Raw genomic sequence first — 16,522 nt, forward strand, 5'->3', positions numbered from 1 at the left:
CGTAGTAGGTGTCAGAAAGGGGTGAAAAGGTAAACTCTTTTTTTTTTGGTGATTTCCATACACAGGGTCGATCGAAAGTTGCCAGAACACTATTCCATGTGGTTTCATTGCAAAGGGGACTGGGAAATTTGGACGGACCCTGTACTCGCCGCTGCATCAGCACAAGCATGTAGGCAACGCGGTATAGCTAGCAAAGGTGTAACCTTCTGCCTCTTCATCAACCGCATCACTTACTTGTTCAACGTCAGCCGCAAACGCACATAAATAAATGTAGTTATTTAAATAATTATACCACAACATTTATGCGCAGGTCGCGCGACCGAATACCGGCTGTGGCGGCTGCATTTCCGATGGAGGCGGAAATGTAGGCCCATGTGCTCAGATGTGGGTGCACGTTACAGAACCCCAGGTGGTCGAAATTTCCGGAGCCCTCCACTACGGTGTCTCTCATATTAATAGGGTGGATTTGGGAGGTTAGACTCCATATATCAATCAATCATCAAATCATCAACATGTTGAATAGTTCACCAGTATGTGTGTCGAACTGCTGCGTATATATTCTTACAAACCTTAAACAGTGTTCAGCGGAATACATAGCAATGCTCGGTTTACAAATACGAAAATGCAAAAAATAATGAAAAGTACTACGTGCATCTCTCGTTTCGACACAATGCTCAGTCACTGAGATAAGGCGTCCCGACGCGCCGAACAAAAGAGAATAAAGCGCAGGCACGGCCTGCGGCCTGCTCCAAGGATGCATTTTGCTGTCACTGTTAAACGCTGAAGTTATGCGATACAGACTAGCCCAACGCTCAACCTTAGTGAATTTTAAGTACACGTCAGTTTTTTTTTCCGCATACCACTTTAACCCGCAACTTCAAGGGCAACCAAATAACGTATTAACATTGTACTTCGACCAAATAACGTCATTCGCAACAACGATGCAGAGTTTTTCTTGGAGTTCTGCTCGAACTGTATGAGCTGCACATGTTGCGGGTCTTTTTTCATATAATTACACATCACATGATCGTAACGTTCGCTTGGCGCGGTATGCTTTGACAACGGCCGACTGCGCAGATCCAAGGATTTGCACACGCAGATAAGAAATGACACTTCCATCGTTTTCTTGGCAATTCGTACAAATAATGAGCGGCGGCAAGGATCTACGCGTACCTGTCGTAGTTCTCGTTCGTTTTTTGATAGCTGCAGCAGACATTCTCGGAATCGCCGTGCTCCCTGGCCTTTCTGCGCTCGCCGTGCATGTAGGCACCGCGCACCAGCTTAACGCCGAACGAGAAGCCCATGCGATCCGCCAGGCGCAGGTGTCGTGACACCTTGTCGGGTGCGTCCTGCGCCGTCAAAGCAGTGTTCTCCTCCTAAATGGGGACGACACTCCTCACGATCCTGCTATGTCCTCCGATCGTTATCACAGTCCAACTCCCCCGCGTTCCTCTTCCAGTGCTAATGCGTAACGCCCGCAAGAATGCTTCGTTTTTTTCATAAAAGTGTCTGGCTGCATTTTCGAGTGACATTAGGGTGTTCGTATACCGAGTGTTACATTACTTAATAGCAAGAAGCAGATTTCTAGGTGGCTACCACTTTCATCGGGTAGCATTTAGAACATGTTGAACAGTGTCCCGCCGCGGTGGTCTAGTGGCTAAGGTACTTGGCTGCTCACCCACAGGTCGCGGGACGAAATACCGGCTGCGGCGGCTGCATTTCCCGTGGAGGCGGAAATGCTGTAGGCCCGTGTGCTCAAATTTTGGTGCACGTTAAAGAACCCCCGGTGGTCGAAATTTCCGGAGCCCTCTACTACGGCGTCCATCATCATCAAATGGTGGTTTTGGGACGTAAATCCCAACTTGTCTATCTATCAATCACAATATTTATAGAAATATGAATAAGTATAATAAGTGAAAATATAATATTTAATTATTTATTCAGCCAATATTGTTGTAAGAGGCGTTATAGAGATGTAATCAAAACTACACGTGGGATAATTTTCTAATTTATTCACGCAATTGTTCATTCGAATACCTAAATATCGACGTTCTGTGGTACAGTTTATAACATCAAAAAGGAGCTTTCTCTTTAACTCACCAGCATTGAGGGACAGCCTTGAAAGAAAATGCTACGAAACCGATCCCAGTTTTTTTTTTTAGTTATAGGTTCTCCAGAAACGCGGCGACCTTTTCATGTGTTATAATATGACAAGATCACGTGCTCTCTGTCTGCACCATAGCACACAGAGAGAGTCTCTTTATTGTGCTTTCAATGAATTAGCTTACCAGGTGCTATCAGAAGACCAGTGCACCGACGACTAGACATAACGTCGCAGTAGAAAGCCTTACAATTGCTGCTATAGGCATCACCAGATCTGCTGGCCTGTCAAACGACTGCGATTGGACACTTTCGTGTATGTGCGTGTTGCGACGTATTGCATGCGTGCGTGCGTGTGTCTCTCTGTGTGTACGCATGTGCGTGTACCTGTGTGTGTTTTATTATTTATTTGTTATAGCTCTCTGTCTTTGAACTCTCCATTTTCTCCAGCTCACTGCAAGGTGGCATACACCAGATACCATCTTCTGGTTAACCTTCTCTTTCTTTTTTTTTTGCCCATTGCCTTTTTATTTTTTGTCATAATATTATTCCTTATCTTCAACTGATTTTGCTCCTAATCATGAAGCCTTATATCTTCCCTGCCTTCCATCATCGACACTCGTTGGGCGGTGTAAGTTGTCAGCTTTTAGTTACAGTGAACGATGACATAGACGTAAAAGTTTCTTATACCCAAGGACCTTCTGAGTGATTATTTTATCCCCTTGTAGGCGCACGTAATTTTTGTCTGTCTTTCTTTTCCATGGCAGCTTCCGTGTTATCATTTAGCGTCATCTGTTTCCATTCTTCACTATAGAACCTCATATTGTTCCTACCTATCATCATCAGCACCCCGTGGAAGGCTGATCGTAACCCTTTGATTGGAAGTACATTCATTGTTTTCTCACAGCCTTTGAAGGGAGTTGTGTTCTAGATCATTGTGTCTGTGTAGCTTTCGTAACAACAAGATAGCAGGAAATTATTATCCTAGAACAAAAACACCTTTTCATCGAAGGGTCGAATCCATTAGCTATGTCTGGTAGCATGGATCGGTGCCATTCATCAAATGTTATTTCTTTAGTATGGTAGTAGCACACTTGCTACTCTGCATATTCTGCAGACAATGCGTTTCCGTTGAGTCTCATTTGTTCTAAAGCCGTACTTTTATATCCGCTGCAAACCCACACATGACAGCCCCCCCCCCCTCCCCCCCATCCGATGCATTTCGATGGGGCGGGTGCTACATAAGAAAGGATCGCTGTAGGAACGGTTTACATATCTGCAAGACGTGCTTCTAACACACACCCTAATTCACACTTGATGTTTCGGTGCACTTAACCAAGAGCCTGAGCCAAGAGGATGCGTCAATACAGCCGCCACGCTGAATGGTACATGGAGAAGGCATGTTTCTACAGAAAGGCATGTCACTGTGTAAGGCCACCCATTTTGAATTTTAAAATATACTTATTCGAAGACAAGGTATGACTCAGTTGGCACCTGTTTTGCCAACTAACCAGCCATGAGCATATTTGGTACATTTGAGAAAAACAAATTGCGCTGGATATATCAGACCGCTTCGCATTCCAGCACACACCTTTTGAAAGGCACACTTTGGCTCTATACCTTTATGTACTTTAGGGTTTCTACGAGACCAGTTTTTCTTTTAAATTACTATATACGGAGTGTTCCGGTTTAGTTGATTTTATTGGTCGGTATCAGTTCTTGAAACGTTGCAGCTCGGTGATATGCTAAGCATTCTCTAGAACGTTCATTTGGGCATCGCAGAAATTTTCGAAAGTTTGAATGCTTTCGAATGTGGCTGTTCTGAGGGCATAAATTTTAAGGGAAATTGTTGTCCCTGTGAGTACCACAGTTCTTCCACGTTCTGTGCAGACAGTGTCTTTTAATCACGTTCTGTATGGTCAAGACATCTATCAAGGCGTAGAAATTATAACTAAAAGTAAGGGTCTGTCTTTGCGGCCTCGCGGAATCAAGACAAAGCTTACATCGGCTTCTGTTATCAGTGGGCAATGCCCGGACAGCGTGATAGAAAAGGGCATAGTCTACAAGCTATGCTCAAGCGCTCAAACGGTTACTACAGGTCTTTTTTTGTTGTTAGTACACGAATCGGGGCGACTTCCAATCACACTAAGCTTTATAAACAGTTCCTCTAAATTTCCAACACAAAAATATCTGTTGCCACCACAACAAAATCAATAAAGGCGCTACTAAACTCGCAACAATTCACAGAACAGCGTCTTACAAACACAAGGCAACCTGGACTCAGCTGTAGCATCTCGTCACCGCCCCTTATCGCCATCGCCTTTTTTACTAGTAACCGCACCGCACCGCACCACCTGCGCAGCTTATTCTAGAGCTCGAGGCGCTAGCTGAGTAGTACGAGCTCGTGATCCTGGTGCACAAGATGCCGGCAGCCGCAGCAGCTCCACTACGGCGGTTCAAAATAAAGTGACGAGATTGACATGGTCAGTTCAGCCACCTTCACGTTACTCATATTCGTCGCAACTCAGCAAATGCCACGATAATAAAGAAGACTGCACCACGTTCCCGAATGCAGCCAGAACACATTTCAAAAACCGGCAAAGCTCAGGCTAAAAAAAAAAGTCACTTGTGGCATAAAGGTCAGGTAATGCACGTTTTATGAGAAGAGGGCTTCAATGCTCGTTAGCTGGTCTCAAAGACATTGTCTTTTTGCTCCATCAACACATGCAAGAACTCACAAAGTCCTCGTCATTTGAAACAAGCACAAACATTTCTGTTTTTTTTTCTTTCTTGATTACCCTGCCCTGTGTCCCGAAGTTTGGCGAAGTGACGATGCGTTAGTCGAAAAGTCAGAAAATTTGAACAAGACCACAAGGTTTCTCGTAAACCCAAACTTCGTGTTGCATAGTTAAAATAAGACAGAAGGTCACGGGAACAAGTGATCAAGAATCATCAAACAATTTGTGTGGCTGCAGCGAGAGATTTTACGCGGATATTCATTCTTCTCGTAACAGCAACTGTCTTCTCTGACATCATTTTTATGTTGCCCGAGGTCACTCCCCTCTACACTTAGAAGGCCGCAGGGATGTAACAAAGTTTTCCACAGAAAAGGCCAAGTGAAGCTGAGTTAGGACCACAAATAGTTGTTATACAAACATTGAATAATGAGGATGAATGTACTATTTTGTGGAACATTTGACCTCGTTCGAAAAAGAGAAGTTGAAAAATCCTTAAACAGAATATGCCGCTAAAAAAAAAACGTTTTCGTAAAGCGGTCTTGCACTTCTCCAGCGCAGCAACTAGTAACTCGGGTCATAGGACCCGTAAGGTACTTCGTACTGCTGGACGTCCAAGCTATGCATAGAAGTGACCAAGAAATAGAGAACCATCTTTAGACAGATACACAGGCAACCCAGTGTCTTGCATCACAATTCGCGCGATAGCGACGAATTGCAGCGAAATAGGATCACGGCGAGCACGACGACCTGTTGCCAGCACGCAGCTTTGATGACACTGTTACAACTTCAAAAAAAGCGTAGTCAAATGTAAAGCGTAAGTGTGTCGGTAAAATCACCGGTGTCCGGACAGTGACCGATGTTTATTCCTCCGTCTTTCGCGCATTGCTCAACGGCGATGACGAAAGCGGTGGCTATTGGCCGCGCGAGGCGAGCTTGGAGCGCTCGGTAAAATCCAATCGGTCCCATAGGAACGATATACGTTCTCGTGCAATGTCGACAGCGCTACTCGTGTTGCATTCATTTACCGTATTGCGGTCAACGAAACCAGGCGTATATCGTGTACGGGAGACGGCGTGTACGAGTTTAGTTTGTCCGGTAAATACACGACCAGCGTGGTTCACCGTAATGAAACGACGCATTGTAGCGTTCTTTACTTCTCTATGTAACACGATCACTCGCTGTTGTTGTAGTGCTGACGGAACTACGTCCTGTGGCTAGACTGATATTTTATTTTAACTGCGATGATTGATTGATATGCCGAGTTTAACATCCCAAAACCACCATATGATTACGAGAAATGTCGTAGTGGAGGGCTCCGGAAATTCCCACCACTTTCATCGGAAATGCAGCCGCCGCAGCCGGGATTCGATCCCGCGAACTGCGAGTCAGCAGCCGAGTACCTATATTAGCCACTGGACCACTATGGTGGGGCTTGTTTTACCCGTGAAATAAAAGTTAGTAGCTCAGTTGGCTATATGAATGTCTGTGGACTATAGATGCAAAAGTTTCAGAAATTTGTAACAATAAAAAACTGTTTATTTTCACATTTTTTCTCCCTAAAATTTTGAAAAAACGAAAAACAACATATTTTCTTTAGCATGTGCGAATAGTTCTTGGTGATATGGTTGTAGTTTTGTGTGAAGGGCCAAAATCACTCACTTTCATTATGGAAATAACAGAAGTGAAATGCCCTTTTTCTTTTTTCTAACGAATACGACATTAACAGATCGAACGCAGGCCAGAAGCATAACCGGGAACTCATTTATATATAGCTCTCTGTGAATGGCTAAGGCTTCTTAAAATCGTTATGGCAGTTAGAATAAAAACTCAGAAACGTCTATTTCGTCGTCACTTCGACTGTGAAAACATTCATGAAGATGTCAAAAAAATGAAGTTCAAACTATCATTTAGAGTCGGTCTCACTGCATTCTTCTGTAGTTTCCTTCATCGTGTTAAGATGTACCGTCGGAAAAAGCGTAATTGCTGTTGCAGTGCTTACAGACAGCGTGCACCGTTTTCTGCCAACAGTCTCCCTTATACCGTGAAGTGCATGCGCACGTCGGTAATTAGCCCAACCATAGCAGAATCTGCTGGCACGCAGCCTTATAAGCTGACTTTCACCACAGGTCACAGAAGTGTAGGAAGGAAAGTTGAAACTGCACAATAGCGGATACGAAAGCAATAGAAATCGTCTCAAACATCACCAGACCCAAACAACGAAGTGGACTTTATGTGATGTCGATGGAGATTGGTCAGCCGTCGTTTGGTGTTTTGGTATCTCGTGCGACGTTTTGGTTTCCCGTTCAACTCTGGGTGTTACCTAAACCTTTATCTGTGCGTTTTTCGCCCCACAAAAATTTAGTCCGATTTTTTCAACTGTGCCGAAAAAAAAAACAGCTCTTGTCCGGAATTCTCCCATTTTTTACCACCCATCGCATTTCTACTTGAATTCAACGCCCCAGCTTTCATTTCCTGCAATAGTGGTTGCACCTAAATCTGCAAAGTAAGAAGGAGCCAGGTAAACACGTGAAACATAACGCACCTGCCTCCGCACAGTGAAACATAATTTTCAGTCCTTCACTCCGACAGCTCTCAGAGCACGCGTTAGATATATTATTTTTTTTGCTAGACAGTTGCACATTCTTTCCCCCTGCTGTGCTGCAAAGGATGCACAGGCTAATTACTCCCGAGGAAACCAGTGAGGCATATTACTTACGACAACTGGTTTGCTTAACTCCCTCATATATTTACTTAATTATACATCAAACCGATTCATGTGCCGGAGCAAACTCGGCCGAGTAAACTTTGAAAACGTGACAAAACTCCTAAAAACGGCAGATTTTGTCAGCAAGTTTAGTTTCTCATTATCAAACTCACACGCACACACACACACACACGCAGACACACACACACACACGCACACACACACGCACACACACACACATACACGCACACGCACACACACACACACACACACGCACACACGCGCATGCCCACACACACACGCACACATACACACATGCACACACACGCACACGCACACACACACACGCACACGCACACACAGACACACGCACACACACACGCACACACGCACATGCACACACGCAAACGCACAACCACACAGGCACACACACACGCACACACACACACGCACACGCATGCACGCACACACGCACACACACAGCGCACACGCACACGCGCACACACACACGCACACAAATAAAGACACACGCACACACGCACACGCGCGCACACACACGCACACGCACACGTGCGCACACACACACACAGACACACACACACATACGCACACGCACATGCACAAACACACACGCACACACACACGCACACACACACACCTACGCACACACACACGCACACACGCACACACACACGCACACGCACACACACAGGCACACGCGCACACACACATGCACACACACACAGACACACACACACGCCCGCGCACGCACACACACGCACATGCAAGAACACACACACACACGCACAAACACACACACACGCACACACACATACACACACATACACACACACGCACACACACACACGCCCCGCTGTGGTGGTCTAGTGGCTAAGGTACTCGGCTGCTGACCCGCAGGTTGCGGGATCGAATCCCGGCTGCGGCGGCTGCATTTCCGATGGAGGCGGGAATGTTGTAGGCCCATGTACTCAGATTTGGGTGTACGTTAAAGAACCCCAGGTGGTCAAAATTTCCGGAGCCCTCCACTACGGCGTCTCTCATAATCATATAGTGGTTTTGGGACATTAAACCTCACATATCAATGAATCGATCAATCACACACACACATGCACACAAAACAGTGACGCCTGTGCCACTCTCCTGTGGATATGCATGGTTTTATAGATAGCTCGAGCTATAGAACTGAAAAGCACGCCACCTCTTTTTGTAATGATGCTTCCATATGCATGTCACTCACTTTCGCATGGAGTGAGGTCAACTATTTTTCGCGCTCTGCGTAACTGCTTAACCAGGCAAAGCAAGAAAAGAGAGCGAGGATTGAAGTTGAAAAACTGTAGTTCGCTTAGCAGTAAGTTCCATCTGACAGTTTTTTATAACATTTTATGCGCATTAGAATTTTTCTGCTACCTAGAAGTAAATAAATGCTACGTAACATTCCTACCTGCACGCCGCTGATGCGGTGCTCCCTAACGTTGCGCGAATAAACGATATGATTCCTTCGAAGTCATTCCTGGCACCGATACGCAGACCAGCAGTTATCACTCCGATGCAGCAGGCAACAGCTTTTCAATGCACATCCACCATCATCGTGCCTGTCGTGTCCCTTTTCAAGCCGTCGCCGACGTGGCCGAATGTTATGGTTGTTTGCTGGCGGAAGCTCACGGAGCACTGCAATTTATTTGGCATATACAGGTAGAAGAAAAATAACAATATTTTTTTCGTAGATACTAGGCTAAGCACTTTTTATCCGATGTTTTTACAGACTAATATTCAACTTTCTCATTGGAATATCCCGAGCCGCCCTGTAGAACGGCGAATATGAAATTTCACATGTGGAAAAGCCAGCTTTGAAGGACGAATTGCGCCCATCTTCTTCGTCTAGGTTTCATTTCTGAACCCAACTGTATTACTGGCAAGCTATTTTTCCAGGGGCTATATAGGCAATTTTATACCAACTTATAAAGGCATCTGTACGTTATTGTTATTACTCCAGGATTTCTGAGTGGTTCTCTTCGCGTTTCCTCATAGATGAGTTGCTTTTCGAGGCATTTAAAGAGATCAATGGTCCTAACCCCTGTGGTATCAAATTCAAGCCATGGTTAAGCAACTTGCCTTCAGGGTGTGGTATGTCATTCCATTTTTAAATCCCTGCCTTTATGACGGGATTTCTTTCAATCCACTGCATGGTTTTCTTTTACCACTTTATGGAGGATTCAACGGGGTGCCGCTCAAATGACTCGAGTTGCCTTGGTAAAACTTATCTTTTTCAGTGATGCCTAGAGGGCGTTACGAACTTTATGCGTGCAAAATCGAACGGGCATACTGAGGGGATTTTCCAGTTAACCGCACTAAGGAGGGTACGAGATGACGAGACAGCGCAGTGCGAGCACTTAGTAGAATACCTTAGCCATATACAAATGGGCTCTAAAAACACGCAGCAAACTACCAAGAAAGTCGTCAGGCTTCCTTCGTAGAGGTTAACCGAGATCCTTTAAGGCGCAGCGGCCAGCTCACCGTTTGAGACGGCCGCTACTGGAGCAACGGCAGATAAAAAGTACTGCGACACAACTCATTTGCTGAAAAGCGTAAAGAATTGAATTGCGCATTTCCATTGTGACAACGTGGCAACGGACTAACAGTTTAAAAACAAAAAAAAAACTGCGTCGACATGGACGTGGCACCTGGTTCATATCAAGGCCTCGTGGTTTGCATTTCCATGAAAGGATGAAATACAGATTCTGGTTCTTCGCAAAAAATTTTAAACTGATAACTAATTTGGCAAGGCAACACCGGGCGCTCCGCGTAACCTTCGTCTCTGTAGTTGCGTGGAATTAGACCTGCAGTCTGCTCTACAAATAAGGCGGCTGAGAATGCTAAGCAATAGGGCTTGGTGGCTGAGGCACAATGATGACCACTAATCCTTTCGTCTTCGCCGCACAGGTGATCGCTCCCGTAATCACGCAGATCGTCTTGTACTCTCTTGGAAATGCATGCCTGACCCGCATTACAACGAGTCAGCTACTGCGCACTGGACGCGACAACGAATTCTGCTCCTTTGCGTTTGGCCTCCCGGCGGCGCTGTCTGTTGGGCATCCATCCCTCGGTCCTGCTTGGGAGGTGCCATCGTCATCAACACTCATCGTTCAGTCACCTATAAAAGAACACCACCCGCACTCAACGTTTCGTGGGCTTGGTGGCTGTGCCACAATGATGTCCACTGATCCTTTCGTCTTTGCCGCACTGGTGTGTAATCAATACTCCCTATTTACTAAACGAACAAGCAATTACTCTTTAGTTCAGCTACCGGACCCACGGTGTTGTCTTGCTGTTGATGTTGAAATCGCTCATGCAATTCGATGTTTACTGTTACTTGCTGGAGATATCGAGTCTAATCCTGGTCCTGATACATCTGCCGTATTGTCTGAATTGCAAAAACTAACCACCGGACAGTCTCAACTAATCTTGGAGGTAAAAAATTTGAAAGATCAGCTATTATCTACCGAACAAGCGATAAGTAATGTAAGCCAACGCCTAACTGACTTGGAAATTCACTACCAAAGCCTCCTGTCAATCAGGACCGACATTGATAGCTTGAGGGCTGACTGTACGCAAACAGCTAGTTGGCAATATTGAAGCCCGTCTGGATGAAGCGGAAAATAATTTGCGCCGAAATAACCTAATTTTTATGGTATTCCTGAAGCAATCACAAAAGAAAGCTTCGCCCAGTCGGAGCAATTAATTGTTGACATCTGTCGCAATCAATTAGGCGCTAGTGTAGACCCAAAGGAAATCGACCGTGCACACCGTCTAGGTGAATTCGGCGAAAACCGACGTCGTCCTATAATAGTGAAGTTTACCTTTTACAAGACGAAATTCGCAATTCTTTCCTGTGGCCGCAAATTCAAGGGCACAGCATACAACGTGGGAGAGGATTTTTCTGCTGCAGTCCGTACTGCGTGAAAACACCTTCTTGCGTTTGCTAAATCTAAAGCAGCTCCCTTTTCTCTGCGGTACAAAACGCTACACATCGGGCAGCACCATTACATTTTTGACTCATCTTCCCAAATGGTAAAAGAATCCACTATCTAGCAATCACCTCGTGAACAGAAAACGCACTGTCACGCAAAAACCACCCCTTCAAATGATCTGTCCTTTTCTATCATTTTCACAAACATACGTAGCTTTTACCAAAAAGGGAGGCCATATCAAATCTTCTATCGTCTTCCGCTAGTTATCTGCTAGTACTCACAGAGACCTGGCTGTCTAATGATGTCAACGACGTCGAACTTCTCACTGACTTGCCAAATTTCGATATTTTCCGAAAAGACCGCGAGGGCTCCCGAGGGGGAGGCGTGCTCATTGCTGCTAGTCGGAAACTCTCATGCTCCGTTATTAATGTCGTGACTGACGTAGAAATACTATGGCTTTTATGCCGGGCTAGACCAAAAACAGTCTTACTTGGCGTGTGTTACAGACCACCACAAAACAGCCCCTACTTTCCAGAGAAACTGAATGATATGCTAAGCCAGCCTCTTACAACACACAGTAACGCCAGTGTCGTACTTCTAGGTGACCTTTACTATCCAAGTATTGACTGGTGTAATCAAGTCTCCACTATAAACTCCGAAGCAATCAAATTCATTGACGTTTGCCTTAAATTATATCTTACACAATTGGTCTCTGAACCAACACGCATCCCGCAGGAATCGGCAAACACTTTGGATTTGATACTAACAAACAGTCCCGAATGCTTATCATCCATTACTTACCTTAGAAATTAGAATGAAAGAAATTAGTTATCCAAGCCATATTTCAGTTTGCGTTAGTTCCACATCACACATTTGTAAAGACCATTCACCTTTATGATAAATCTAACTATCAAGCAATCAATGACGATTTAATCAAGTTTTATCCTCTGTTTGAAGTCGACTTTCAAAGCCGAAGCAGTGAGGAAAACTGGACCGTCTACAAAGCTAAAATAAATGAACTTGTATATAAGTACATACCTAAAGTCACTTTTCACTCTAACTCTCAAAAACCATGGTTCACATGATCGTTCAAAAGATTAGAAAACAAAAAGAAACGGCTTTATCGTGCAGCTAAACTCGTAAACAGTGCGCACGCTTGGGAAAAATACTATGGAGCTGAAAATTTATATTAGAAAGAAACTCGAACCGCTAAATATCTCTTTTTTCATGTTGAACTTCCCAAACTATCAGAAAATAATCCTAAGAAGTTTTTGGAAGTAATTAACCCTCACAGTGCTCATACAGTAAGTCTTACGAATGAGCTCGATGAAGGTTTGTCCTATGCTGATTGTTCTCATCAATTTAATCACTGTTTTTCATCTGTTTATACCATAGAGAATGATACGTCTTTTTCTTATTCAGTTCTCTCCGGCCTCATTCAATCGAAAATGCCACCGGTTGTTCTTTCTGTTTGTGGTATAGCTTCTCGGATTGAAAAGATCAAACTCTCCTCGTCTGCGGGCATTGATGAAATCACGTCAAAGTTTCTTAAAAATACTATATGTATCTCTGCTGCCTATCTATGTTTGTTATTTTGGCAGTGTCTTGCCACTGCCACTTTACCCGAGGATTGGAAAGTCGGCAAGGTCCTTCCAATCTACAAAGCCAGTAAAAAAACTCTCCACTTAACTACCAACCCATTTCATTAACCAGTGTACCCTGCAAGATCATGGAACACGTCATATACTCTCACATCATGAATCATCCAGACTTGCTCCGGTTCTTTCACCCTTCACAGCATGGTTTCTGCAGAGGTCTATCATGCGAAACCCAACTATAGTCGTCTTCCTTTACGATTTACACACTAACCTTGACCTCAACGTTCAGACTGACGCCATCTTTTTAGATTATGCCCAAAGCATTTGACAAAATAGCCCATAAGAGAATAATACTAAAACTTGGTCAGTTAAACATAGATCCCAATATTCTCGAATGGATAAAAGCTTTTCTAACAAAGCGCTCTCAAACTGTTCTTATAAATAGCACGACATCTTGCCCACTCCCAGTAACCTCAGGTGTGCTTCAAGGATCCGTCCTTGGACCCCTTCTGTTCTTAATTTATAATAATGATTTGCCTTCAACAGTTTCAGATAACATAAGAATGTTCGCAGACGAGTGCGTCATTTATTCTACTATAAATAACCCTCTCGACCAACATGCTTTACAGACTGATCTTAACCACGTCATAGACTGGTGCCAGCAATGGCTAATGACTCTAAATCCTAGTAAATGTAAATCTGTAACCTTCTCTCGACTTTCTGCTTCCTTTTCTTTTCCGTATTCAATTTCTGAAGTTCGCATCGAAGCCGTTAACTCGTTTAAATATTTAGGGGTGACCTTATGCAATGACCTATCTTGGCGCACTCATATTACAAAATATCGTTGCATCTGCCAATAAAACACTGGGATTCCGGAAACGCAATCTTCGTCATGCCCCCACGCACGTAAAACTACTAGCCTACAAATCACTCATCAGACCGAAACTGGAATACGCATGCGCTATCTGGAGCCCACACCAGTCCTACCTCGCATATGCCCTGGAAGCTGTCCAAAACCGTGCTGCTAGATTAATTCATTCCACTTATTATTACCGATCTAGCGTATCATCACTGAAAGCGGAATCCGGTTTATCTAATCTCTGTCTTCGTTGTCGTATTGCCACGCTATCATTATTCCAGAAATTTTATTACAGTGATCTCTGTCATCCACCTTACATCGTTCACCTTACGCACATACCTCATCGCCGCGGACATGAACTGCAAGTGTCATGCCCACGTGCTCGCACCCTCACATTTTACTCTTCATTTTTCCCCCGAGCAGCAACAGATTGGAATAGCCTTTCTCACACCATTGCAGCCATTACTAATCCATCAAACGTCTTGGACAAAGTAACAAATTTTCTTACCGAGTAAAGTCACCTGGCTACACTGTATACCCACACCTTATGTAATACCCCCTTGAGGGGTCTTTAAGGAAACGAAGTGAAGTGAAGTGAAGTTCTCCAACGACAATATATATATATAGATAGATAGGTCGCTGACCCTATTACTTCCGGCGAAGACTTATAGGGAAGAGGGAAGTGAACCGCGAATGCCGGTTAGGGCACTGAGTTTTCTTAATAAAAAACTTGAACGGGTCCTTAGGACCCGGCAAAAACAAAAAAAACTATACCAAGCGAATGAAGGCAGTGGCTATAGTCACACGGGAATGAAGATAACGAAATGGTTGTGTGGAATATATTCAGCAAGCACTCTCGCGCGAGCATTCATCTCAGCTGTGTGCTCTATGCAGTGCGGTGCGTGTTCATGCAGGGGAAAGGCGACTGTATGGCGCCCACCGCACGAGTAATAAGATATTTCTAGCCTGACGGCAACTACTAATGTGGATCCAACATCGTGCTCGTGCTTACCATACTGTCTAGGCTGTTCTGTTTTCTTTTCTTCGTATTTTCTTCGTGACTTATACGCAGTCGATTTCTCGGTGAGGCTGAAGCGGCGGTGCACTACGGCTGTTATATAACAACGCCACTTGAGACAGGCGGCGGCGTTTTGAGTTTCGCAGCCCGTTGGAAACACGAGACTGCGTTTCGTGGAATCCCTCCGAGTAGGCCTAAATCTCGCATGCGAAAGCAAACCTAGTTCGCCCATGGCATTTTCGGCCTATGTCTGCATGCATACTCGCTGCAACTTTCGACGAGTTGCGCGCGCCGTGCCGGAGCAGTGTGCATACTATACTTTGCGGAGCGTATCTGCGGTTTCCTTTTACGATATATATATATATATATATATATATATATATATTTTATTTTTTATTTTATTTATTATATCCTCAAAGGTTCCGTATGGAACTTTACATGAGGGGTGGGCGATGAAAGGCGGTATCAAAAGTAATGGTTAAGATGCAGTTGAGTCTGCTGCTTGTATGGCATTCTTGAAGCGCGCAGAATCTCGGATGACTGCCGCCTCTTCCGGAAGGTCATTCCAGTCTCGGGCGGTGCGCAAAAAGAATGACTGTTGAAATGATGTGGTGTGAGCACGTGGCGGAATTACAGCGTTTGGATGACTTCTGCGATGGCCTCGATGGACTGGTTGGATGAGCTGGTTGTCACGTGTGGCTGAATGAAAGAATTTGTGGAAAAGGCACAAACGTGCAATATGACGACGAAAAGCGAGGGTAGGAAGCTTTAACTGGTTTTTTAGGTTGGAGATGCTAGAGTAACGGGAGTAATCTGAAGCAATGAATCTGGCTGCTCGGTTCTGGACAGATTCCAGAATTTTAATATGATTTGTTTGGTGGGGGTCAAAGACGGCAGATGCATATTCAAGTTTAGGTCTGACAATGGTGATATAAGCGAGTAGTTTAACGGAAGGTGGTGCCATGAAAATGTTGCGGCGTACGTAACCAAGGGCACGGTTAGCGGAGTGAGCTATGTGATCTATGTGGTCACCCCATGATAGGTCGCTCGAAAGATGGACACCTAGATATTTGATTGAGTTAGTAGCAGCTATAGGACAGTTGTTGATGGTGTAAGTAGCCGGCGCGTAGTTTCTGCGACGATGGAAAGAAATGAGCAATGTTTTATTCGTATTCAGAGACATCAGCCAAGTGTTACACCACTGTTGAATGCGTAAGAGGTCATGCTGTAGGGAAGAAACATCGGTAGAGTTATGTATTGGACGGTAAAGGACACAATCGTCGGCAAAAAGGCGAATGTTAGATTGAACAGAAAGTGGAATGTCGTTAATATATATCAAGAATAGGAGAGGCCCGAGGACGGTACCTTGGGGCACGCCAGACAGAACTGGGGAGAGGTTGGAAGAAAGGTTATTAACATGCACAAATTGTTTGCGGTTTGTTAAGAATGCTTTGATCCAGTTGAAAACATACTGGTGAAGGCTTAGACGCGAGACTTTTAGTAGGAGACGAGAGTG

The sequence above is a fragment of the Rhipicephalus microplus genome, chromosome 1 (assembly GCF_043290135.1).
Source record: "Rhipicephalus microplus isolate Deutch F79 chromosome 1, USDA_Rmic, whole genome shotgun sequence".
NCBI classification, from domain to species: Eukaryota; Metazoa; Arthropoda; class Arachnida; order Ixodida; family Ixodidae; genus Rhipicephalus; species Rhipicephalus microplus.